General features: G+C 35.7%; 1 protein-coding gene across 1 annotated transcript in view; it reads left to right on the top strand.

Moving 5' to 3' along the window:
* The first annotated feature begins 1,380 nt into the window (after nucleotides 1-1,380).
* The window catches only part of LOC145297791 (uncharacterized), a 35,811-nt gene continuing 11,546 nt past the window's right edge, over nucleotides 1,381-25,645 (top strand). Inside the window, exons 1-2 of the mRNA XM_080144076.1 lie at nucleotides 1,381-1,525; nucleotides 11,995-12,079. The gene's annotated coding sequence lies outside the window, so the exon portion shown is untranslated. The remainder of the gene's footprint in view (nucleotides 1,526-11,994; nucleotides 12,080-25,645) is intronic.

Below are 25,645 nucleotides of genomic sequence, written 5' to 3'. Positions count from 1 at the left end.
GACTCTCGAGTGTGTATCTGTTGATATATTATATGCTTTTATATAGAGTGATGTGGTTAATTAACTGTGTCGGATATATACTCGAGAGTCAAAACAATGAAAAGAATATTCTGTTGTCATATCCCTAGTAATTACTTATAATCAAATGTAATATGTGTAATAGAGTGAGGAGCTCATGACTACGATTTTTCCGGCTCGTGAATAATTCACAGCTTTTAAAATTATCGACCAATACTTCCCAGTATTCCCATATAATAACCCCCGCCCTTAACAACATATCGCTGTAAATTTTATTCTTTAAATATACGAGACGCGCTCCAAAAATAATTCCTCCTATTTTTTATTTCGCCGGAATGAATCAGAAGAAATAGCAAATATCATTTTTATGATTACTGAAATAATGCATTTATGACCTGAAAGTTTCATCTCTCCATTGCAGATAGTTACGGTGTGAGACTATAAGAAAGCAAACTCTGCTATGGACGTGCGTCAGAAGCAGAAAAAGTCATATATTTCCTGTAAAAAGCGCTTTGAAAATTTTGCCGACCATGTAGTAACATAAATTCTGGAGCAAAAAAGGTTGCTGGTTTTTGATGGTACCACTCCCGCTACTTGTAGTACTTTAACTTTCTTCGGTTAAGAAAATAGGAGGCTTTACTTTTGGATCTATTGTCTTATGACAAAACGCGTTCTGGATATCGATACACACATATCCCTCATAAATGTAAAAATGCCTTGAGAGTAGTTGTGACGAAGTGGAAAATATTCTGGAACAAAAATGTCCCTTGTTTTAATGATACCACTTCCTGCTTTCACAGTGTTCTAATTTGGGACAAAAATATGAGAATCAGAGGTTTACTTTTAGCACGAACCATGTATAACTTTGAACATATGATTCTGAACACATTTTTTGTTCGTGTTTATTATTTTGTTTGTGTTTATTATTTTGTTTTATGGTTATATTATTTTGTTATATTAATTTGTTTATTATTATTATTATTATTATTATTATTATTATTATTATTATTATTATTAATGTTATTATTATTATTATTATTATTATTGTTATTATTATTATTGTTTCTATATTATTTATATACGATATATAATGTCATTTTGTGTTTATTATTTTGTTTGTGTTGATCATGGAACACTTTTTTTGCTTTCTAGAAATATAAGTATTATTTAAAACCCGATCTTCAAAAAATCGCAGAAAAAATTAAAAAAAAAACCCTTGAAAGTCGATCACTAAATATTTTCATAGCTATACATTTCTGTGATACAGTAAGGGAGATAAGTCATTCAATACTCTTTCAAGCGCACGCAAGCGGCCGAATCGAACTAATGAAACGACATTGTGACGTCACATTATTAAATTTATTATTTCACGATGCGGACAGTATGACGACGGAAAACGAAGGAGCCGATTTGAAATTGCTTTCGAGAAGATTACATGTTTTTTTCTAGAAAAAATGGACCTGGGATCGATAAATAATTCAGTCCACGAAATCCCTAATCTTCACGCGTAAGCCATATTTCTCATTTCACCATTTTTAAACATGCTGTCTTTACAGGGTAAGACGATTAAAATTGTTGCCCTAAATAAAACGAGATTACAGCTTTATTTTAACATTTTTATTAAAAAAATCAATTCAGGTGACTTGATTATGTAGTAGAGCTTAGATCTATACAATGTAGTCGCCTTCAGCCCCAAAAACCGCCTCGATACGGGGCTGGAACTAGGGGTATGCTTTTTCCACAAGCGTCGACGGGAGCTTGGCAAATACTCGGCTAATGCTCGGCAGGGGCTGCGATCAGGCTGGCTTTAGTGCTGTTAGAGGTCCGGAACTAGACGCATACTTTTTCCGCAAGCGCCGACGGAGGCTCGGCGGACCCTCGTCGAATACTCGTCGAATACTCGGCAGATAGCGGCGATCAAGCTATGGGGCTGTGGGATGTCATGTTGGAAAATTCTCGACGATTGACCAACGAGTTCAGATTAAGGGAGGACTAGGGTCAGTGAGAGAAGGTTACTAAGCCGTAGCCCTCCTTCTGAAGCCAAGTCCGTGTCTCTTATGACTTGTGCGCCGGCGCCAGATCCCGCTGCCACACTCAGGGTCTGCCAGCGACCGGATGATAGCTCAAGAGGATCACCACACTCTCCAGCACTTCCATGGACACTTTGGTGTTGACTTTCAAGTCGATTTCGAACATTGGAGGTAGCAGGATGTGACCCTCACTTGGAAGCACACCAAAAACCATAAATGTGGAGGTCCGGTGCGTTGAGCTGTGAACTCACGCGTTTAACCGTCCAGATTTGCATTTTGAGGGTGCTGGCAATGGTCCTGTTGTCATAACTTGGATCGGCAGAGAGCATGAGTTTCACCGCGACGTATCTCCTATCTCGCGCATTGAAAATTGTGTCACTTTCGGGCATGATAGAAGGATTTTACCGCTCTTGGGATTTTTACACAACTGGCCTACTAGTAGATGGCCTACTAGTAGATGGCCTACTAGTAGATGGCCTGCAATAAAATAAAAGAATTATGGCGTCTTTTCCATGGAGACAATTTTATCATTCCACCATGTACAAGTCAAAACCACTGGACAAAGTGTTTAATTTATAAACATTTATAAACTGATATATTGCTGTTTATTAAAACATTTTAATATATTTTTTTTTAATTGGAATACATTATTGAGATGAGTATTATTCATTAATTAATTTATTTCATCCTTATTTGTTGTTTAACGACGTTTCGGCTTACAATTCCTCTAGCCTTCGTCAGGTGGTAACCACGACGGGATAGGAACTCCGAATCTCTATACTGTATTCTCAGCAATTACTGCCATCCATAGTTGTTGTCGTCTCACCACGTTTTTAGCCAAGTAAGCTTCTGGCCGACTTTGGGAAAGATTGAAACCGCTATTAATTCATTATTGAGATGAGTATTATTTATTAATTTATTTATTGCATATTATTTTTTAATGATTCTTAGTTCTCGTCGCGGTTACCACCTGACGAAGGTCGTAGGAATAGTTGGCTGAAACGTCATGAAACCACAACTAAGAAAGATGAGGGTAATAGTGCGCAAGAAATTAATAACATTTGTGTTTTTCTGTGAACGAGATGTGGATTTATCGATATTCAACCATAGTCGAGTTGTGCATTATCAAAGAATTAGAAGTTTACACAACTGCATTTATATTTGCTCTATATAGTCCCCACAATAGCGAAGTTACTATCCTTAAGAGCATATCTGAAAATAAATGACCACATCCTGTCTGCTCAACCTTCACTCACATTTGTGGTGACTTCAATGCCAACAATGCGGAATGGCTGAGCCACTCTAACAAGACAGATGATGAGGGGAGGTTCTGTCATGATTTTGCCATTGCCTATGACCTCACCCAGATTGTCCACGACCCCCCCCCCCAAGTGCCCGATACTTCCGGCCAGTATACTAGCCTTCTAGACCTTTTTCTCACAACATCCTCTGAGCTATGTTCAAGTTCCGTTCTGTCTCCTCTGGGATCTTCCGACCACGCGATTGTATCAGTTAAGATAAAAACGAAATGCAATAAATCTGGAGAGGTACCTCTCCACCGTACTCTATATCGACACTCTACCGCTGACCGGGATAACTTCCGTACACATATCCGATATACCACTGCATTCCATGTTTAAAAAGGATGTGTCCTCTATAGTATCAGACATGACTGAATGGCTAATTGTAAGCATAGACCGATTCATACCATCAAAAAAATTCCAACAAAAACCTACCAGCCAGCCAGCCATGGTTCTCCCCAGATTGTGCTGCTGCCATCGCACACAGAAATCATTTTTCCATAGCTAACAAACGTAATAGATGCACTGCGACTAAAGCTGCCTTCAGGACTGCCAGCAACCACTGCAAAAGAGTAATAAAAGATGTAAGAGAGCTATATGCTCAGTCCGTAAAATCCAAAGTAGCTGAGCAGCGGCTTGATTCCCACCAGTGTTGGCAAATAGCAAACAAGATCCTGAACAGAAGCGTGCGTTCTATCCCAACCATCATCAATATACCTGAGGTCATCTCGTCAGCATCAGATAAGGCCAAACTATTTGCCAAGAACTTTGCAGCTAATTTTACCCTATGCGAGGAAGGCCTTCAACTCCCCGTATTTTCTCCTATAACAGACAACACGATCTGCAACATACAAATACCTGTGCGTGATGTCGCCAAGCTAATAACGAACCTTGATTCCAGCAAAGCAACTGCCCCTTACGACATTCCAATCATTGCGCTGAAAAAGATTCAACTAAAGCTTGCCTGCATACTTACAAAACTCTTTAAGCGTTGTCTTAAAGAGAAGTGCTTCCCAACACACTGGCAAACCTCATCAGTATGACCTGTATTTAAGAATTCAGGTGATAAGTCATCTCCCTCTCAGTACAGACCAATAAGTTTCCTGTGTGTCATGAGTAAGTTGCTGGATTTCATATTAAATAAGTAGTCAACCACCTCACCAGAAATAACCTTATTAGTGACATGCAACATGGTTTCTATTCTGCAAAATCTATAACAGATGTGCTAATGGTTATATCTCATAGGATTAGTGAATCTCTTGAAAAAGGCGTCCCTTCTAGGGCAATTACTCTAGACATACCAAAGGCCTTCAATAAGGTATGGCATAAAGGCCTACTTCACACGATTTCCAGCTACGGTATAACTGAAAATGTTTTCTCAATCGTTAAATCATTTCTCTTTGATAGGCTCATGAGAGTAGTGGTTGATGGGTAGAACTCAGAGGTCCACAGCATTAATGCTGGAGTCCCTCAAGGGTCCATCCTGGGCCAAATTTTCTTCCTGATTTACATCAATGATCTCCGAAAACACATACGTAAATCATTCTTTGACATATATGCTGATGACACGATTATCTATGGCAACACATCAAAGGCCGTAAATTGCAACGTTCTCTCAGATTCTCTCTCTTCTGATCTTGAGCGTGTGGTATAGTGGGGGAGGAGGTGGCTGGTCACTTTTAATGCATCTAAAACCAAGCTTCTATCTTTACATCATCAACGCTCTGATCCCATCTAGTATCAATTGAAATGAGTGGCTCTCGTCTAGGGGAAGCTCCATGTTTTGATAAGCTTCTGGGCTTGACATTTACCCCTGACCTCAAATGGAATACGTGCATGAAGTCAGTTGCCAAGGTCGTTGGAAAAATAGTAGGATCCTTCTATCGCTCCAGAAGATATCTCACCCCTTATGCAATTCTCTATCTGTACGTCCAAGGATGGAGTACTGCTGCCACATCTGGGCAGGAGCTGCTAAAAACAGCCTATCCTGCCTTGACAGAGTACAAAATAGGCTTCGTGGCCTAGTGGCTGATGCCCTTTTCTCTTCCTTGCAACCTCTCTCCCACAGGAGAGACGTTGCGAGCCTGTCTTTATTTTATCGTTACTACCATGGCAGGTGCTCGTCTGAACTCCAATCTCTGGTTCCCCCTCGCCAATCTTTCACGAGAAACACTCGCCTAGCTGAAACACCTGTCAAAAATTTTCCCCACTCCTTATCTGTGCCAAAATAAAAACGTAGATTCCATGAACAAAGCTTCTTTCTTAGAACTGCACGTCCGTATAACTCTGTTCCGGTTGGCTGTTTCCCACCTGTCTACAACTTGGATGTATTCAAGTTCAATGTAAACAAATTCCTAATGAATCGCTTCCTTAAGTAAGACACTTTATCAAATCTCCAACACTAACGTACTGTACACACAATAACCCTTATCCCCGAGTGACTTCCCGGCCTTGATAAGTGGTGACTACCTTGTAAAAAATATATATATATATATATATATATATATATATATATATATATATATATATATATATATATATAATTATAACCAAATTATTTCCGAATTAGAGTTCTAGAACTAACCGAAAAGCATCGAAGTTGTTTGTTTTTTTTTTGTTTTGTTTTTGTAGAATTTGAATCCGAGAGGAATACATTTCCTGCAGTCACCCATTAAAAGCAGCACCAAGCGTAACATTAATTTAAGCGCCTTTTAACATTACGTTCCTCTCAAGATTAATTAAATTCTACAACAGAAAAAAAATTAAAATCAGTTCTACCAATCATCTTGATCATATCGCAGATGACAGAGGTGTAACCTTTAGAACAACGTCTATCTGTTATACACTCCGATTTTTTTTAATACTGCAGAATTGGCTACCAAGACGCGATTCGATGCTAATGACTGCCAAAATTAAACTGACCTGAATAGCCATCCTCTTTTTTTTACTCTGTTCTCTTCATTTAAAAAAGTAAGGTTTTACGCATGAGAGTGTTAATTCGGTACTTATGCACATGTTACCGTGCTGAAATAATGATGATATTATTTAGAAAGCTATTCTTAACATGGGGATGGGAGAGTGTTTTAAAATTTACCTGTACTTGCACCTCACAATTTAATTAAGAAAACTGGACGAAATTAATGGTAAGTCTTCGGGTGGTCCCCCAGTGCACTTTCATCAAAAATGATACCGTACAACTTGAATATAACTTGAAAGTAATATTTCTAAAAAAAAAATAGCACTGTAGCATAATGTATAAGTACCGTAAAGTTAATACTTTACAACCTATGAATATCGTTTCAGATACAAAATCAAATAAACCTATGTGAAGTTAGAAAAAAACTTATAAGCTCAATAAATAATCACGGTTCATCAACAGTTCGGAGGTAATAAAACGCGTGCTCACTCCTCATGGCGCTTTTGGCCGGGGGGAGGCGACAAGGAAGGAACACTTCAAAAATTCACGCCCTAGGTTCTCCATCTTACGTACATCTAAACTCGCACTAACATTTACGACGTAAAAAAAAACAAACAGAACGCCACGTTTTCTAACACTCACAATGTCTGTATTTACACAAATACATATACGTGTACACGGCCTGACTCTCTGTTATGACGTTGTTGCTCTCTCTCTAACGGGAAAAAATGTTGGTGGTAGAGACAGTAGCAAAGAGAATTAGAACTTCGATAGAAACTTTCCAAGTGCACTAAAAAGTTATATATTTTCTTCGTCTAACACGTAATTCACCGGAAAGTATTTTAACCAGTATATTTACCCTTTCTGATCGTCTCTCAGTACACTGTGAAAGAAACGTCTGACTGTCATTACACGGCACCAGACATAGCTGACTGTCAATGCACTGTAGTGGACACGTCTGTCTGTCATTACACGGTGCCACATACAGTTAACTGTCAATACTCCGTATGAGACACATCTGGCTGTCATTACAGTATACCAGACACAGTTGACTGTCAATACAAGAGACACGTCTGACTGTAATTACATGGTATCAGACACACCTGACTGTCAATACACTGTAGGAGACACGTCTGGCTGTCATTACGTAGTACCAGAAACAGCTGACTGTCAGTACACTGTAGAAGACAAACCTGGTTGTCATTTCAAGGCACCAGACACAGCTGACTGTCAATACAGTGTGGAAGACACAGATGACGGTTAATATACTGTAAGAGACACTTCTAGCTGTTATTACACGACACCAGACAAATATGGCTGTCACTCCTGCTTGGAGTCCGTAACTTCCCACGCGTCTTGTTTTCTTTTTCTTCTCTTTTTCCATTTTTCTGATCTTAATCCCTATATATGAAGTTGAATCAATGATGGAACAATTTCGCCATGCTTAAAAATACAATCTATCTGATATTTAGTCTATGTTTTCTTACTAAAATAGGAGTTGCATAACCGTTTACAACGAATGTTCCTGAAATAAAATAGATTTTATTTTGTAATCCTTTTATTTATTTTTTCAATAAACTTATTATACAGTTGGCTTCTTTTAAGCGTCGAAACTTTATCTCTGAAATTTGAAACCAATAACTATTGATTTTCAAACTGGAACAGCATCATGCCGTCCTAACTTGACCCCGGAAAGCTCTCTTTGTTGCAGTTACCTTTTCATCATTCTTAACAATCATTTCTGGTCCTGGATATGACCTTAAACTTTATCAGATGGTGAGGCCACAGCTTGCGGGGTTTGGGGAGTGTAGAGCCACCCTTTAATTACCATAGATCCCAGGTCCACTCTGACCTGGAATGGTAGTGCCTGTTAGGGTCCAAACTATGGGTTATCAAAAACTGAAGATAAAAAAAAAGAAAAAAAAACAAATATATCCTATTAAAATATTTTTAATCAAAATCAATGGACTTGGCATTAAGTAACCTGAAAAGGGTTGTAATGCCGTAAAACAATAACCAACCAACCAACCAACTCAAAATCATTTCTACAGTAAACGTACGATGCACACTAACCCAACCCATATTGCTTGATGAGAATATCTAAAAGAAAATGGCAAGTTATTAGCGAAATGAAAACTTAATTTTTTATTTAATTATTTGAACTATTATGATTATCTTCTAGTTGTTGTTTTTCAAGACGTTTCAGCCAATTATTCCGTTGGCTTTCATCAAGTTAACCGTGATGGGATAAGAATGTCGAATCCTCCAACTACATCTACACCAATTTCTGCCTTCAATAGCTTCATTTCACCACGGTTTGGTCATCTGATCCTCTGACCGGCTTTGGGTGAGATCGAAACCGTTACCTCTAGCTCAGTGCTCATCTGAAATCGTAGATATTTCGAATCTCTATCCACTACACCACGAGCCCCAAAGGGCAATCGATAGATTTTTGGTCTTATAAATCCAATTGTTCTCCCAATTGTCGGGTCCGTACCGATTTTTTATTAATGAATTAGTTTGGAATTATTTTTGAAAATGAGTAAACTGTATATTTTTTATTTGATTATTTGAACTATCATCCTCATCTTTTAGTTGTTGTTTTCACGACGTTTAGGCCAATTATTCCTCTTGTCTTCGTCAGATTAACCGGGCTACGGGCTAGAAATGTCGAATCCTCCGACTACATCCACAGCAATTGCTGTCTTCAATAGATGTTGTCATGTCACCACGGTTTGGTAAACTAATCCTCTGACCGGCTTTTTAAATATATATATATATATATATATATATATATATATATATATATATATATATATGTATATATATATATATATATATATATATATATATATATATATATATATAAGGCCAGATGAATAATTGGCTTAAAGGTCGTGAAAACAACTAAAAGATGAAGATAATAGTCCAAATAATTAAATAAAAAAATATGTTTTCATTTCGCTAATAACTTGCCATTTTCTTTTAGATATTCTCAATCAGGTGTTCGAACGCAAGAATGTGGGAGCTAAAATATAAAACAAACTAAAAGTTAGCAGTAAAAACGAAGCAACGAATTCAATACCAAGATTATCGAATTTTAATTTCTCTTAATGTTTCTTATATTAATTGCTCCACTTAACCATGTAGAGTTTGTAATATATGGATACGTTTGATTTTCTTATTCTTAGGATTATTATTCTTCTTCTTGGGATGTTTGTATATTCATCAATTTTATTCATTACTATATATATATATATAAATATATATGTACATACACAACTAAAAGATGAGGATGATAGTTCAAATAATCAAATAAAAAATTATACAATTTATTCATCTTCAAAATAATTCCAAATTAATTCAATAAAATGAAAACATCTCTGGCACTTATATGTTCATTAGCAATGAAAGTTTTATATGTGGGATATATTTTGCGGCAGCTAGTATAGGTGTTTACATGATCACGTAGTCGGATTGGTTTTGTAGGCGGCACAATATAAATGAAAAAAAACAAACGCAGAGAAAAATTCTGAGAAGGGAAGGTGGACGAGAGAAACGAAAGGAAGGTCATATGGCAACACGTATTATTACTCCACACTCGGTTCGGTAGTTGCTATAAGGGTATCAGGTTGAAACACACTTCCAGTCCGAGTTGGTCCACCCTCCTAGAAAGATAATGCGGACCTTGCCCCAAAACATGATGGTGTCAAGTTGATGTATAAGTGTCAAAACTTAAGGCTGACAAACTCAGTGACATGGTTTCAACCCGAAAGACGAGGTCAGCTGCAAGTTCAGAGTTCGCGAGTCGGCTGGTGCAGCTTTAGTGTGGGTAGGAATGTCAATTGGGTTGAGGGCTACACCACACCCCGCAACCCGAATATATAAGGAAGGGATACACGTGAGTTGTTAGTCAGAACGGGATGTGGTACTATCGCTCCCCGTGAGGTTTACTTGGTTGAGGAACGTCCTGTGAATGCAACCAGCTCCCCGGGGAATAAACAATATCTAAAGATAGGCATATGTTGGAAACATCAACGATAACGGGTCGATATGTCGTCGGCTATAACTGTCTGGCATGGCTCGCATTATGTGTCGTCGTTGCAGGCATTTTCCCATCGTCGGCATTTATGGTATGCTGAAATCGAATACTTGTATTAAATAGCGACAAATGCATTTTTATAAAAATATTTATAATTTATTTAACAGTTAACAAGTTGGAAGCATATTTAGTCGACCCATTGCATGCACACCCACACTGCTATCGTCCTCCGCGTATAGGGTGCAAGGCTCAACTGTTTTAACAACAATGAAATTATATTTCATTTTTCTCTTTCTCCATTTAAAGAGAGAGAGAAAGGTAGTGAATGAGAAAAAAAATATATATATATAGAGAGAGAGAGAACCAGAGAGAGAGAGAGAGAAATATGGGTTTCATACAATGCTTTGCGTTTCAACTTCAAATATCCGCGTGTAAGTCTGACCTTTCTTGAATGATTTTGACACTGCTAAAAGTTTCATAACACCTATCATTCAAATCCAACCAACATGATCTAACGTTCCCAAACCCAGAAAACACCTGCATAAAACGTTTTTAACTTCATCACAAAGACAGGCACAAGGTTAGAAGCTAGATATAGGGGTTATTAATGTAGAAACCCCCAGCTCCCTTAAAAGAGCTTACGTCATTGTGCCACAGGGAGAACAACTCAGATCTAGAAATCGTATTGGGGATTATTGAAATGACTTCATGAAAGCATTTGTAAGAAATGTGTAAGAAATAGGAATGTGGATAAAATTTAAAAAACAGACCATGGTTGTTACCTTTTAGACATCAAAAAACGAAGGCTAAAGGTAAGGGGAGAAACTATCAGCAATCATGATTCTATTTTATGGAAATCATTTCATACAAGGCGTAAAACTACTTTATATCAGGAACGAAAGATAATTATCGCGTAGTCAGGAGATGCCTATTGACTTTAGTCTTGAAAATATCAATGTTAAAATTAGAGGAAAAACACCAGCAGTGAGGGACTTCCACATGTCTGTAGTTCTTGGAAAGAGTATGAAGGTGTATTACAATGATGTATCAAAACAGCGAATTGATTGAAACCATGAAACCAACGAAATAAAACAACGAAGGTTTATTTCAATTTATTTAAACGATTATTTTTGGTATTTGTAATTTAAATACAGTTTCGGTCTTTTTGCCCCAACAGCACACACGTAACACGCAATCTAGATATCCCATTGTCACATCGGCTCACATTAAATTAGGCTGTATTTTGAGAAAGATAAAACACATCGTTTTATTCCAGGTGGTCTACTTTATCTGTTCATTCAAAGTAAACACATCATTTTAGATGTTCCCAATGAAAATAATTTGAAAAGTTTAAATCGCAATTGGTAAGAGGCCAGTTAACAAACCAATTTAGTGAAATTATCCGCTAATCAACTGTTTCTCTCATTAAATTGACAGTATCGTGCACTGTGTTTCACGTGGTTTCGCCACGCTTAAACGATATTATGAATAACCAAAACAAACTGAACTCCAAACAATCGACAGTTGTTAAGTCTGCAATTAAAGAAAATAGTTGTCGATTTAACTGTCACACACCATATAAACAAAAAATATTGGTTTACAATTTTTTACTTTTATTTTATTTAAAAATTAATGTCAGTTTTACATTGATTTTATGTTGCTAAATGTCTGTTCTTATTTTAATAGTGCTCCTTGATGTAATTTCGACAATTTCGCCATTAATGCAGAAAAGCTGAATGATTGACGCCGGAAATTGACAGAAACACGAAAAGTAATTATTGTTTTGTTAATTATTTGAAATAAGCCATTTTGAAAATTAAACTTCGTATTGTTGAAATTCATATAATATTGTGCGGTTTTACTTCTTTAGTAAGTCAGCACGTTTGCGTGGACACACCGGTTTTCGTCAGATCACTGAAGTTAAGCAACGTTGCCCCTGGTTACTGCAATATGAGTGACCATTTGGGAATTCTAGGCACTGTATGTTCTTATCTCGGCATTTGTCTCCAGTCGTCCTCTACGCGCAATTCACTTGCCAGTGATATTTAACAATGTCAAGTCACGGGAGGTGTGGTTGGAGATTTCACATCTGTCACGCGTAGTTACCACTTTGTGAGTATCCATAGTCAGTACAAAGACTAAAGGGGCCCTGTTTTTTAAGTTAGTACATTACGCTTAGAAAAAAGGCCAATTACATTTTTGAAGGCCATATTGATTTTAAAAAGAGCCCAATTCGCGAGATTTCGTTTTGAAAAGACCAATCTGGCAGTTATGCACAAGAGTGAAACTGTTTTATTCACCTTTTTAAAGTCAGATTTTTCAACATTTGTAAGGAACAAGCAGAATATCATATATATATATATATATATATATATATATATATATATATATATATATATATATATATATATATATATATATATAAGTGAAAGTGTCTGTCTGTCTGTCTGTGTACATTTATCGACATGATTATGCCAGGCTTGTTTTCTTGTTCTAACTTACGTCTAGAAACTATAATATTTTCAACGTAAATAAACACTTTAAAATGAGTTGAAAATAAAAAAAAAACCCTGCTTATTCGGGTAGGTAGAATAGGAATGTATTTTTTCTTTTGGTAACATTTTTGTGCTTTTTACCAATTTATCTTTTTGTTGTTTTATCTGGAAAATGTCTGAATTATCCACTAAACCGAGCTTTTTTTTTTTTTTTAAATATATTTCTACATTTCTTCTCATAGTTGTATCTCTTTCAATTCGGTGGTGTGATCGTCGTGTCTTGCTTCGTAATTCGTCTCGTCAAGTCGCCGTCTTTTTCCTGATCCTGTTCTTTGTTTTCAACCAGAGTTGACTGATAGCTTGAAATGGCAGCTCCCCCGTTTGATTTTTTTGTGTGTGCTTTAGTTTTCATTTCGCCTCGCCGGCTCAGGCGCTGATCCCGAGGTCATGTCGAATCAGCGCGCTCGGAATCGGAGATAATGCAAACAGATCTGATCCGGCCTGATCAGACTTAAGTCTTCGGTTGACACCAAAGTCGGATGCTGAACCCGACAATGTCGCGTTTTAAGCCGCGATATCCTACAAAATGCTTGGAAACGAACGCAAACAAATAATAATAATAATAATAATAATAATAATAATAATAATAATAATAATAATAATAATAATAATAATAATAACAACAACAACAGTAATTATATATGTATATATATGTGTTATATAAATTTATCTATTTTCTGATCTTTCTCTGTGTTTGAAAGGCAGGTATTGATTTTTGCATTAACTCTGTCACATTGCTTCATAAAACCTAATATTTAGTCGAACGCTGCACTTAATATTTTGTAGACTATTAACTTTTAACCGTATACATATGCGCATACGCATATACACACAAACACACACGCACACACACCCACACACACGCCCACACACACGCCCACACACGCGCACACACACGCACGCACACAAACAGACCCCCCACACACAGACGCATACACAGTTGTGTCTCTTAATGACAAAGAGATTTCATTCGTGATAAAATAAATACGTATTAGATACGTTTGAAGCTAAAACAACGCGTTATTACGAAATAAAGAGATATTTATTTTGTTTGAAATTTATATTGAAATTTATAAATATATTTCGAAGATACACTTTTTTCCCCCATGTTGTTGCTAAAACATAGCATCCGTAATTGTTTTTACGATAGTCTTTCAGAATATCGGAACGTTGCGTTGGTCTCACCGAAATCAACGTTAGGGTTTCTGTTCCTTGCGCTGGTTGAGTTTGAATAAAATAAATACAAAAATAAAGAAAGAAAGAAAGAAAGACATACTGATGATGAAGTGTATCTCCGAAATATATTTATGAATTTCAATATAAATTTCAACCAAAATAAATATTTGTTTATTTTGTAATAACGCGTTGTTTTAGCTTAAAACATATCTAATACGTATTTATTTTATTCAAACCCAACCAGCGCTTCTATCAAGGAACACAAACCCTAACGAGATTTCATTCCTATTTTTCTATTTAGGAATGAAAAACGAACGCGTAGTAATTTGAAAAAGAAAAACGATTTTTAATTAATTATTCATTTTTATAGTTTCTTGTTTGATGATAAATTTCCTAAAAATATTTGCTTCCACCATATTAATGCACATTTATTGCATTGCATAGAATTGCGGATGAAAATATTCTAGCACACACACACACACACGCACACACACACACCTCCACACACCTCCACACGCACACACACATACACATACGCATATATATATACATATATATATATATATATATATATATATATATATATATATATATATAGCAAGAGATGTCTCGTGATACGGGGTTCGAATCCTTCGACTGATAGTAATCGTGACACCCTGCACTGAAGATTCCCGAAAGGATGAAACACTAGTGTCTGTAGGTATTTAATTATTATAGTAGAAAATAATTATGACAGCCCTTTAAGAAATTCGTTTCTTATCGTTGAGCACTTTCAGTTGAATTAAAAGTTGGTCAATTTAGCTCTTATGCGTAGATCATCGTATAACGATTAGATCACTGTCTGACTGACGTAAATGAACACTTAAAATTAAGATGTTTAAAATTCAACGTTATTTCAAGCGATTAATGGTAGCCGAATGGATTAGGTCTCCGCTAATCGAGCCAGAGATGTCTCGTGATACGGGGTTCGAATCGTTCGATTGGTAGTAATCGTGACACCCTACACTGAAGATTCCCGAAAGGATGAAACACTAGTGTCTGTAGGTATTTAATTATTATAGTAGAAAATAATTATATATATATATATATATATATATATATATATACACGCACACATTTTGCGGGGGTTGTGTATTGATATTCATATTTAAATCCGGTTTTTCTATTTATTTAAAAGGAAAACACAATTTTGTTATACATGGGTCGTAAAATTGGATTAATCTGCAAAAGATCTAGCTCACTTTCATATCTTTTTAAACATTCATTTTTAATTAATTCCCTATTAGTTTATTTCGGTTTTCTTATGAGATGATCATCTTTAGTTAACTATTACGTGTAATTATATTCATGCGGATATTCTACATGATTTATATTTGCATAATATTGCATAAAAAACCTTTATGGTAAACACAAACCACTTATATGTATATATATGAGCAAACAGTTAATAAAATATGTTAAAAAACACTTTGAAACGAGTTAAAAACATATTTAATCTGAAAAGGAAACACTAGATAAATGGATAGACCTTAATCCGCGGAGTTTCGAAGAAATACTCTCCTTCTCATCAGAGGGTAGGAATTAGTAAAATGCAGGATCGGATTTTGCATGCAGAAGTATTTGATGAAACAACAAGTAAGTCAAAGATCTTACTTGAAAACAAAATAAGTTAAGCAGAGGGAATATGGTAAACAAAACGGTGATTACACATGAATGTATAGTCTGGTGGAAGATAAAATATCCAATGACGGTAAAATCTAAATGTAAAACTTCAAGAAAGTTAAATGAATTTCCATTTGTACAAGTAAAATCCAAGGAAATCCCGTAATTGGAAGAAGATGGTCCATAATAATCCAAAGGCAGAAATCCATGGAATAATTCACAAACATGTGTACAAGAAAAAAAAATTAAATAATATTAATAAAAGAAAAAAAAGATGTGCCTTTCACTCTACTTCCGAGACATAACATATATATATATATATATATATATATATATATATATATATATATATATATATATATATATATATATATATATATAAATATAAATATAAATATGTGTGTGTAGATATATATGTAGATATATATATATAATAAAATAAAAAGAAAAGAAAAATTACAATTAAATTAACCAAAATGATTCAAAATAGTAAAATTAAAGTATAATATAAATATTAAAGAATTACTATTTATAAAGTAAGCTCATCCGGATGTAAAAGCTCGATAAAATCATATAGGAGATAGAGCTTATAATACGAGCAAACAGTTAATAAAATATGTTAAAAAACACTTTGAAATGAGTTTTAAAAAAACATATTAAACCTGAAAAGGAAACACTAGATAAGTGGATAGTCCTTAATCTGCGGAGTTTCGAAGAAATACTTTCCTTCTCATCAGAGGGTAGGAATTAGCAAAATGCTTCACCATATTCCCTCTGATTCACTTTTTTGTTTTCAAGTGAGATCTTTGACTTACTTGTTGTTTCAACAAATACGTTTGCATGCAAAATCCTATCCTGCATTTTGCCAATTCCTACCCTTTGATGAGAAGAAACTATTTCTCGAAACTCCGTGGATTAAGGACTATCCACTTATCTAGTGTTTCCTTTTCAGATTAAATATGTTTTTAACTCATTTCTAAGTGTTTGTTTAACATGTTTTATTAATTGTTTGCTCGTATATATATATATATATATATATATATATATACACATATATATATACATATACATATATATATATATATATATATATATATATATATATATATATATATATATATATATATATATATATAGTAAAACTCCTTTAATCTGACATTCCTCTAAAGTTGAACTTCCTCTCATTTGGACTTCTTCTAAACCTCGACTTTCTCTAAACTTGAACTGTCTCGTCATTGAAATTGTATTAGCATATTTTATGCGGAGTTGCAGTAAAACTGTTTAAATGGTTTAGTCAAATACTGCGCAGAAATGTTAATATTGGTACTATGTAATTAATGCAGATTAGCTATTGATGATTAATTTACACTAACTGTACTGTTTTCAGATTGCTATATTTAAAATAGTGTAAAACAATCCATCACAATGGCTTGCAACTCTAAAATAAAACAAGTTACACTGATTTTACTTGAAAAACGTCAAATTATAGAAAAATTAGATGCTGGGGTTGAAAATAGCGTTATATTGAGAGATTATAAGATCGGAAGACGTACCTTGTTTTACATCAAAAAGTAAAAGGGGGAAATGTTGGAGGTTGCTCCTTTCTCTCCAAATAAAAGACATGTCAAAAGAAGGACTCTTCACAGACCAAAGCAAGCTGAATTCGACTGAATATTGCATGAGTGGTTTGTAGCAAAACGGAATGCTGTAGTGGAATGGAGACAAAAATGGATGGTCACATTCAATGCTGCCAAGATATAACTGGTTTCGTACAATGATTAAAAGAAACCTTCTCTGCCACCAATAGCAATGGCCAGTGACTCTTTATCTGAGAGTACATCTTTCAAACTGCTTGGCCTAACGTTCACAGGAAACATAAGTTGAAACAATTACATTGAAAGCATTGCCAGGGCCGCTACGAAGACGGTTATCGTGCTAGAAAACTGCTAACACCCGAAATTATCCTGTACCTCTATAAGGCCACCATTCGCCCATGTATGGGGTATTGCTGTCACGTTTGGGCTGGTGGATCTGCTACTAGTCTCTCACTCCTAGACAACGTTCAAATCTGGCATTTAAGCTTCAGCCTCTGTCCCATCGACGAAATGTTACATCCCTCTGCCTGTTTTACAAGTATTTTAATGGCGAGTGCTCTGGCGAACTGCAGATACTTGTGCCCCCACGACGTAGACACCCTCGACAAACCCGACAGGCAGCTAAATCCCACCCCCCACACAGTAGAGCCCCTAGATGTAAAAGATCTTTCTACTCCAGTAGTTTCTTCCCCAGAACCGCTAGACCCTGGAATTCCATTCCAGGTCCCTGCTTCTCCAACTGTCCTAGCATGCAGAAGTTCAATTGTAACGTGAGTAGCCCCCTACACCAAAGTGGCAATGAGCCTTGTTTGGGGTGAAAATGTATTTTTTTAAAAAGTGTAGCAATATCTGGGCCCATGTTAATTGCTAAAGCAAAATCTCTTAAGAAAGAGTTGATTATCGCAGAAGATATGAAATTCAGTGAGGGCTGAAGATGATGATGGTATAAGACAATTAACAATGTCAGGCGAACACCACAACACACATGCAACATCAAATTATTGTGGCAAATTCAAGACGATAATTGCCGATTATGGTTTAACACCAGAGGATGTTTACAACGCTGATGAAAGTGGCGTAAATTGGAAGTGCTTACCTACAAAAACATTAGCCGGATCCGAGGAGCAGAAAATAAAAGGATTCAAATTAAGTAAAGAAAGACTAACATTGATTGGGTGCGCCTATGTTTCTGGAACTCATAAACTTAAGCTTCTTGTCATCGGCAAATCAAAGTGTCCCCGAGTATTGGAAGGAGTTTCGCCTTTGCCAGTATCCTATTATTCTCCACGAAATGGATGGATGAATCAACAGTTGTGTGCAAAATGATTTTTGCAAGTATTTGTGCCAGTTTTCCAGAGGCGTTTTCTTGAATTAGAAATTGCTTGCTTCTGTTGGACAATTGTAGAGCACGTCCTTCTGAGTCAGAACTAGTATCATCTTGCGGGAATATTTCTGTGTGCTACTTACAACCTAATGTGACTTCTCTCATCCAACCTATAAATCAAGGGATTATTTGGAACTTAAAATGTTTCTACAGAAATGATTTCATGAGTAATATGATAAATAGTACCGTGAGTATAAGCGATTTTCAGCGCCTTTTACGATGAAAGATGCCATATTTTCTCTCGCAAATGCATGGAATCAAGTTCCAGCAACAACATTAACAAAAGTATGGGGTAAATTATGTCCAGCGCCAAAGGCTTCTTAACTGAGAGAATACATCTGGTCTAGAAAAATTTCTTGAAACCAAACGGTTACCGACCAATCACGCTGTTCTTAAATCACTTAATGCAAATGATGTTGAAATGTGGGTGCAACAAGATGAGGAAACTACTGATCAATATCCTGAAGGCAGTCATGGTGATGATAATATCGATAGCTCCCATTCTCTTACCCCTACTATAAATAACCAAGAACACTCTGATGAAGCAATATCACGGGATGATGCAGAAAAGTCTATGGAGACGGTTAGAAAATTTCTAGAAAAAGTCCTTACTTTAGTGACAACTATGTTTAGCAAGCAATGTCACTCCGAAGAGATATACTCATAAAGAAGCTACAGAACCAAGACATTGTAGATTTCCGTGATCGCTTACGAAATATAATGGAAGCGCCCGACAGCTCAATCGACGAAAATAGAAACTGCGATGAGACTCATTCAATGAATAAATAAAAAAACTGTATTTTACATAAATGTATGATTTCTGTAGATGATAACTTAGGTAATACATATCTAACAAGTAAGAGTAGATTTAATTTATTTTCAATGTTTTTGTTCCTGGTAAATAATATTTAACAATTCTTACTTGCAATATATCGTGAACTCAACTTAATATATACTTGACGTATCATATAGCAATGAATTTAATTTACTATTTATTAATTCTTAGAAAATTAAAGTTAACTGCAGCACATTTCTTTATCACGAAACTTGACCAGAATCCTCGAATTTGAACGAAGCGGATATTCCAATTATAGGAGTTATACTATATATATATATATATATATATATATATATATATATATATATATATATATATATATATAGTCATAAATATACAGTACTGTTTCATAGCTCATCAGTGCGGCTAAACAGGCAACTGCCTCAAGCCAGAATCGAAACCCGACCGCTCAAATGACAGTCAAGGCTCACCATTCCGTTATACGACTGCTGCTATGTGGGTAATAAATTAGCAATGTTTTTGACATATATATATATGTGTGTGTGTGTATAATTGTGTGCATATGCATATTCATTTTTAAAAATTGTCTACTAAACTCCTCTGTCAGTTTTTGGTTTGTACACATGAAACTTAATATATAGTGTATTCGACCACGTGCGAAACTTTATAAATATTTTTTTCGCCGGGGAAAATCGGTGCAAATGTGTGAAAGAAGAATTTACCAGTTGCAGATCGGATGACGGCATTACATAATAGCTATTGGTCCATGTTTTAATTTTTTTAGCTTTGCATCAAAGATGTCCTCAACGTCAAACGAAAAACTACATCTTAAGCTTAACCTTTTGGTTTCGATTCTCGGTGGTGGCGCACGAGTCATTTTTAAAAAAAAACTTCAAATCTTTACTATATATTGAATTTATTATATATATATATATATATATATATATATATATATATATATATATATATAGTCTTTGAAGTTTTTTAACATTTGAAACTACACAAAAAATTACTTTTTATCATTAGTTAAAAAAAAAACACTTAGTCAGTAAGTCATTTAATCACCTGCGCATATATATATATATATATATATATATATATATATATATATATATATATATATATATATAAAGAGTGACCCCAAAGAAATGGCCCCCAACTCTAATTAGGCCCCGGTTTTTAGTGTTTTGTCCGAATGAAATGAAACTTTGGTCATAACTACTTTATTATATTCAAAACATCACATCAAAACACTAGGGCCTTCGGCCTTTTTTTCTCCGTTCTACAGCATATGTTTTAGATGGCCTCCATTTAGCTCCGTGCATTTCTTGAGGCGCAACACGAAGTTGTCCATGACGTTCTTACCAAATTAGTAATGGCTCTCATCTCCTCCCTGATGGCTTCATTGAGTTCCCTGATGGTTCTGGGTTTCCCTGCGTAGATTCTGTCCTTAAGATAGCCCGAAAGAAACAAATTGGGGGGAGGGCTTAGGTCCGGGCTATGGGGTGCCCACTCAGAATCAGTCTTGAGACTGATCACTCGGCCTCCGAAGTTCTCTTTCAGCTAATCCCGGGACAGAGGTGCGAGACCTTGCTTCGTTCTGCTGGAACCAGAACTTGCTTATGAGCGACGAGTAGATGGTCTGGAACTCACTCTTGAAGGTTTTGATGATCTCCACATACGGCTCCTTGGTGACTGTCACTGCTGCACCAGATTCTTCGATGAAGATTGGTCCGATGATGCCTCTAGCTGAGATTGCAACCCACACTATGCACTTAGGATAGTTCAGGGGCTTGGTGGTTACTTCATTGTGTCTGGAGGACCCCCAGAAGACATTTGTCTTTGAGTTCGCCTTTCCATCAAGATGGAAGTAGGCGTCATCTGAGGTCCAAAGGAGGTTAAAGAAAACTTGGTGTCTCCTCGATCTTCTCGAGCATCTTGACTGCCATAGCCCTCCTCTGCTTCTTGTCTGAGGCTGTAAGGGTGTGCAGCGTCTGTATTCTGTATGGGTAAGCCCTGATATCGTTCACCTGCACTCTCCTGCAAGTCTCACGGAACATACCGACGGACTGAATTCTCTTGCGCACAGAGCGTTTCGGACTCTGCTGGTGAGACTCTCTCACTCTTTCGACCAGCTCGGCTGTTTGCTTCTTGGGACGTCCCGAGTGGCTTGGACGGTTCTCTCTGCAGCGTTGAGGTTCTCCAAGATCACATACTTCTCGAAGTAGTCCACCCAGTTTTGAATTCTGCTTTTGGATGGAGCCTTTTCACATTCCAACTGACGCATGAAACTGCCCTGGGATTTCTTAAACGAGCCTGTCTTGTAGTAAAATTAAACACAGTGTATTCTTTATCCCAGCCTCCACTGGGGTCTTGGTGTACTCACGGTCCTTGATTCTGCCATGTCCTGTAAAATAAGGTCAATCGGTGAATAAATAACGGAGATATCACATAAAGTGTACACGGGGCCCGTTAATGCGAAATGTATAAAACTTTCAATATTTGTTTTATATATGTTTTATTGTGTTGAAATGCAAAATACTTTTTGAAAATCAAACTTTTCAAAGACAAAAACTTAGATCTTACTTTAGGTTTTCCTTAGTGTAAAGAAGGGGATGTACAAGTCAAGCCATATATATATATATATATATATATATATATATATATATATATATATATATATATATATATATATATATATATATGAATAAAACGGATTGCGAAAAGTATAAAATCTTATAACTTTTCTTTATTCGTTTTTAATTGGAGACGTGCAGGAATACAATATATATATATATATATATATATATATATATATATATATATATATATATATATATATATATATATACATGAGCTTAGGTATTTGGAAAATGTCAAAACATTGTTAATTCACTGCCCGACTAGCATCAACTGTATAGCACAACGGTTAGAACTACGACTGTCGTTTGGGCGATAGGGTTTCGATCCTTGCTTGAGGTAGTTGCTTTTCTAGCCGCACTGATGATCTGTGAATCAACGAAATCGTATTGTTTGTGGATGACTATATATATATATATATATATAACGATATATGTGTGCAAGTTACGTAGCCTGTGTGCTGAACGGCTCTATCTTCTTTTCATTTTTTTGTCTCCTGATTGTGAACTTGATATACAGTGTATTTCATTCCATCTGGGTTTGACCGGTATAAATAGCTGTTAACTGATCTTATTTTAAAATATACTGGTGATCTTTGCAGGGGTAGCCGGAAAAACCTGTTAGTTCGGCACATTTGCAACTTGACATTCAGTTACACTCATAGTGTAAAGTTGCTTAGTTTTTTTTAGTTTTTTACTCATCGGTCGATTGCTCAAACGGTATCGAATAATGCAATTCTCTATCTGTATAAAAGCCAAGTACGTCCAAGCATGGAGTACTGCTGCTGCATCTGGACAGGAGCTGCTAAAAACAGCCAATTCTGCCTTGACACAGTACAAAATAGACTTCGTGGATTAGTGGGGGATGCACTTTTCTTTTCCCTGCAATCGCTCTCCCACTGAAGAGACGTTGCGAGCCTGTCTTTGTTTTATGGTTATTTCCATGGCAAGTGCTCGTCTGAGCTCCAATCTCTGGTTCCCCCTCGTCAATCGTTCACGATAAACACTAGCTGAAACCACTGTCAATAATTTTCCCAACTCTTTATCTGTGCCTAAATCAAAACGTAGATTCCATGAACAAAACTTCTTTCTTAGAACTGCACGCCTGTGGAACTCTCTTCCGTTTGCCTGTTTCCCACCTGACTACAACTTGGATGTCTTCAAGTCCAACATAAACAAATTCCTGATGAACCGCTACCTTAAGTAAGACACTTTATCAAATCTCCAATACTAACGATTACTACGATACTATCACATTGATTACTGTACACGCAATAACCCTTATTCCGAGTGGCTTCCGGGTCTTCATAAGTGGTGGCCTCCATGTAATGTCTAAAACAGTAAATCAGGGTTTCTGCCAAAATCCACTTGTACAATGTACAGAATTCGATTTTTAAAGCAAATCTATTAATTATAAAATATTTACCGTATTTTCTCTTAGTGCCGAAATATATTTTAAAAAAGATTTAATTAAAAAAAAACATATTTGAAAATGATAGCGAGGTCTATGTTGCTCTAAAGAATACGTTATTAATAAGGAGTAACCACTTATCAAGCCCGGAGGCTACTCGAGGATAAGGGTTAATGAGTGTTCAGTAGTCAATGGAACAATATCGTAGTAATCGTTAGTAGTGGAATTTTTGTAAATTGGATTACTTAAGGGGTCGGCTCATCAAGAATTTGTTTACGTTGGACTTGAAGACGACCAAATTGTAGTCAATTGGAAAGCACGCAAACGGAAGAGCGTTCCACAATCGCGCATTTCTAAGAAAGAAGCTTTGAACTGCAGATAATATTTACTCGGCCAAATACCGACTGCCCACGATATTTACTTCAGTCAAAATCCATCTTATCAAAGTTCAACGATTGATCTTGTCATGTTGATGAGCAAAGTTTCGGAATAAACACCGCATCGGATTTTTTTGTCGATTATACTATATAACTTACACACACATATATCTATATATCAAGATGTGTATCTATTCATATGTCTATTTATCTACTAGCTGGCTGCCTGGCGTTGCCATGTCGTACAATACGCTTAAACATATCTGAATTTATACAGATTGCGTATGCATCATTATAGAAGCAATCCTCTATTGATTATTATATATTACGAGAAATATTTTGCCCGGTGGACAAATTCGCATGGAAAATAAATATAAAAAAGTAATAAAATAATAATGATAATGTCGTTCATTAAATCCCATCTGTGTTTGTTGTCAGCTGATATTTGGGTTAGATGCTAAATATCCTGGAAAAGACCCTTCTGATTATTTTTTTTTGTTTTAAAATATGCCAATGAAGATATGATGTTCGGCGATTTTAAATGACGCCTCTTCTTTTATTGTAAATTGAAATCACTAATAAGAAAAAAAAATAAAATTGTGATGTACGCCCGGGCTTGAACAGGGAATCATTCGGTTTGTAGTCGAATGTTCTAGCACTAAGTTATACCTCCAGATTATAATCAATCTGTTTTTCTTTTTTTTTCTAAAAAGAAATGATTTGCTGAGATTTTATTATTTCCCTTTGCCGGTGTAATGTAAAATATTCCCGTGCAAAATTATTCTTTTTTGTCTATAAGAGAAAAAAGTAGACATTTTGTAAGATCGGATTTTTTCGATTTTCGATACTTATCTGGTGAATTTCTGTACTAAAGATATCTAAGAACACCGGGACACATATGAATTTACTTTTTTTTTTTGTAAAATTTGCAAAAGATAGGCCCAGCTGTTTCGGTGATTTTCACATAAGAGTGTAGATTAAATTGAATATAATCTACGTTGCCCATTTTAGCCTTAGTATCTGTTTGTATTATTACGCATCGGACTATTGTTCTCATCTTCAGCGTTTCGGTCGACATAACATTCGACCTTCATCAAGTGTCTCTTGTCAAACTCGGGAATGTTTATTTCGAACTTGGGAATTTGGACGAAATTTCGAGCGGAAGCCTTTATTTACTTCACGGGGGTAGCGTGCTCTTGTTCCGTCAACCACCATTGATAGAGATCCTAAATAATTCGCAAATGTATTTTTTCGCTCGTCCACACTGAGGATTGAACCTTCAAGAGAATATCACTTTTACTTTTACAATTGATTTTCCCCAGCACTCTAAAAACTGCGACCAAGTCTAGTACGAATGTTAGGAGCTATAAACCTATTTTTATTTCTAGTTATAAATATTACTATTTATTACTAATTATTACCATATATTAATGTATATTTATCTCTATACTTATTACTTGTGTATATTAATGTGTTTACTTATTACCTGTATATATTATCTATTGTTTATAATATCTATCCACTTATGGCTGACGGAATATCCTCATCTCAAAAATTCAGAAACGTCCTAGTATCTGTGTCAAAACTTCATAATATGTAAATAAAACCTGTTTGTTGAGTTATGTATTTCCACCTAATATTTGAATAAGTCGGACTTCTGTTTTCATTCTGACAACGATATTTTGACAACAGTTTCTTCGATATAACCTCCTACCATTTTCAGTTTTATTCTGTCGAAG

Source organism: Euprymna scolopes, chromosome 18 (assembly GCF_053919585.1).
Source record: "Euprymna scolopes isolate OS-2025 chromosome 18, ASM5391958v1, whole genome shotgun sequence".
NCBI lineage: Eukaryota > Metazoa > Mollusca > Cephalopoda > Sepiida > Sepiolidae > Euprymna > Euprymna scolopes.
The sequence above is the reverse complement of the archived record's forward strand: the minus strand, read 5'-3'. Positions and strand labels throughout refer to the sequence as shown.